Raw genomic sequence first — 3,384 nt, 5'->3', positions numbered from 1 at the left:
GCCAGACAGACAGAGAGAGACATAGAGACAGAAAGCGAGAAATCACCCCCCAGGGGGGATGGTCACGCCGCAATCCCTTCTCCTCCATTCTCCTCTCGGGATCTTGGGCACGCACGCACATGCGCCCAGCGTGAGTTTTAAGCCACCGGGTCCAGGACGTGAACCGCGGTCGACTACGTGGGAGTCCAGCGACATAGCCATTACGCTAACTGCTGGTTCCCTGCACTGGGCAGTCTTTATGAACATTTTATATATTTCTCCCTTGAGAAAGATGTGCAGCCTGTCTTTCTGGGAGAGGTACAGAGACTATAGTAATGACCTTGTTTGAGCATAGTGGATGGTTTGCTAATCATTCGCTTTCCACAAGAAGGAGGAAATTTGTTTTAGCAATGTTCAGACCCCCACCAAGGAGATTTTACTGAGAATATCTCAGAATATGCTGCCATTAAAGTAGCACAAGTTACCCAGTCTGGAGAGTGCACCAAGGAAGGGAAGAAGCAAGATTTTAGGGATGAGCCAAGACCAGAAGCTTGTCAGTGCTTGTGATGGTTAGCTGTAGGTACCAATTGACCTAGAAACACACCCGATAAAGCATTCTCCTGGGTGTGTCTGTGGGAGTGTTTCCAGAAGAGACTGACATTGGTGTCTGAATAATCAGGTTGAGGGGGAAGATCTGCCCTCAATGTGTGTGAGCACAATCCAATAAACAAGGGTCCTGGAGAGAACAAATGCAGAAGAGACTGGGTCTCTTCTGAGAGAGCAGGACAGACTTCTGCTGCCTTGGACATCAGAACTCAAGGCTTGTCTGCCTTTAGACTTTAGAATTCACACTAGCAGCCCTGGGATTCTTAGCCTTTCATCCTCTGACTGTGTGTTACATAGTTGGCTTCCCTGCCTCAAGGTTGTCCTAGGGGTGAAGACACATACTGACGAAAAGACCCTGAACGCATCCTGGGCTGCCATGCCAGTCCTAGACAACCTATCTCTTTGGTCTTTTACCCAAGAAAGAAGAAAAACTGTTTATCTTATGTAAACCACTTTTATTTTGGGTTGTCTATTATTTGTAGCCAAGCTCATTGCAATTTGTAGCAGAGACAGTCAGGGCCTTTACACTATTTGGACCACTTTTACCTCTGAATGACAGTAATTCTGTATTGAAACATTGCCTACCTGTGTACTGTCCTGAACAATTCCTCTTCCTCTTCTCCTCCAATGAACTGTTCAGCAAGGATGAGTTGGGTCCCCCTGGATCCTTATCTTCTGTGTTCTTTCACACTTGATTAGTGAAGTCTTATTCAGCTCTTTCCAAGTTTATTTCCTTTTCTTCTCCAGCCCCCATCATTATCATTTCCTCTGGCCTCTTTCAACTGAGTTCTCTCTGGGAGCTTATACAAAGCTAGGAAACTGGCTGAGCAACTGGAGGGAGAATGAAGGCCAACAGGAGGAAGGAAGTAGAGACTGGACAGCTGAGCTGGATGCAGTCTTTGCAGTAAAGGGCTCCTCCTACTCTTACCCACTGGGGTAGGAGAAAGCTTGCCTTTGAGGGAGAAGTGGTGCTCATATTTGAGTCAAAAGTTCTTCCTTTCATTCTTCCTTTGTCTTTCACTGAGTCCTCTGTGAACCAGTCACTTTGGTCAAGAATCCCTAAGAATATGGGAGCAGCAGGGGGCATGGTGGTTGAGGCACTGGACTCCTATGTGGCCAACCATGATTAAGGTTCCGGATCTAGTGGCTTGCTTTCTTACTTTATCACTGTTTTTCTCTGCTGAGTGCACATGCCCTGCAGCAAAATTAAAAATAGTAATAATAATAAATAAAATTTTTAAAAAGTTTAAAAAGAAAGAATCTTTAAGAATATGTTTCTGTGTATTTTTTCTTTCTTTTTGGGGAGAGGGAAGTAAATTATAATTTTTTAAATTAGAAAACATATATATAACTTGGAATGGATTTGAGGCAAATTGTGCCATAAGCAGATTTTCTTTAAGTGGCTAAAAAATACAAAGCTTAAAAAGCAAGTAACAGGGACCAGAAGATGGCGTAAAGATTACATCACTGGACTTCCACATGGTCGACTGTGGTTTGAGTCCCAGACCCAATGGTGGGTTGAAATTCACACTGGGCACGTATGTGTATGCCCAAAATCCTGAAAGAAGAATGGAAGACAAGGGACTGTGGCATGGCCATCCCCCTAGGAAATGATTTCTCACTTTCTGTTTCTCTGTCTCTCTGGTGAGCACAAGCGCCTATAGCAAAAAAATCTCTCAAAAAAAAAAAAAAAGATAAAGAAAAAGAAAAGAAAAGTAACAACAAAAGAAAATGTTTCTGTTAGAGGACCAGCAGTAAAAAAATAAATAAATAAATAACTTACATGTGCCTTGATAATACACCCATTTTGCAATAGTACTTCTAAGTACATATGGTTGACTGACCATAGTCCACACAGAGTTACAACTACACACTTCAACAGCATGCTGACAGTTCCTAAAGAAAAGTACTAAAAAAATTGACATAACCTAGATGTGCCCTCATTTAACTAAGTTTAGATGTACAGAAGGGCTTAGATATTTCCAGAGTGAGTCACATATAAGGTGTTACTTTATCAGTTTTCTAAAATAAGATCTCAGGACAATGACAGTAAGATAAGGAAGAAATTATGGCGGAATGAGTCCTAATTACTATGCATGTGTATCTTTTTGACAGGAGAGGTACGTCTTTTACAAATAAGTTACAAACAAAGAAAAAGCAAAAAACCCCTATTTTGTACAAGAAATTTAACACATTTTCTACAATGTCTTCACTTTTCTGTCATCATTTGGACAAACTCTTCATAGTTTTTTAAAATAATTATTTATTTAATTTTATTTATTCATTCATTTGTTTTAATTTGACCAGAAAGAGACAAGAGAAATAGAGAGGAAAAGTGAGAAAGCAAGCCACTGGGTCCGGGACTTGAACTGTAGTCAGCTATGTAGGAGTGTCCAGTGCTCTAACCACCACACCATCTGCTGGCCCCTTGCACAAATTCTTCGTAGTTTACTTGACCATCACCATCAATATCTTCTTCCCTGATCATTTCATTAACTTCTTCATCTGTTAACTTCTCTCCAAGGTTTGTCATCACATGGCGAAGTTCTGCTGCACAACATCCTTATCAAACATGTATGCTTCTCTAATTTCTTCTTCACTGTCCGTGTCTTTAATTTTTCTTGCCATCATTGTCAGAAATTCAGGGAAGTCAATTGTGCTGTTACAGCTACTTCAGCCTCTACTTCATTAATCATGTCCTGTAACCCTGCTTCTGTGGGATTCTGCCCAAGAGACCACATTACAACTCCCAATTACTTTGTTGTTATAGTTTCATCCTCATCCTTGTCAAATAGTGAA

At 41.2% G+C, this 3,384-nt stretch overlaps 1 pseudogene; it reads right to left on the bottom strand.

Moving 5' to 3' along the window:
• Window positions 1-1,295: 1,295 nt before the first annotated feature.
• Window positions 1,296-3,384, bottom strand: LOC106733797 (calmodulin-2/4-like; annotated as a pseudogene).

The sequence above is a fragment of the Tupaia chinensis genome, unplaced genomic scaffold, assembly GCF_000334495.1.
Source record: "Tupaia chinensis unplaced genomic scaffold, TupChi_1.0 Scaffold145093_1, whole genome shotgun sequence".
Classification (NCBI taxonomy): Eukaryota; Metazoa; Chordata; class Mammalia; order Scandentia; family Tupaiidae; genus Tupaia; species Tupaia belangeri.
This window is presented reverse-complemented; position numbering and strand designations above follow the sequence as displayed.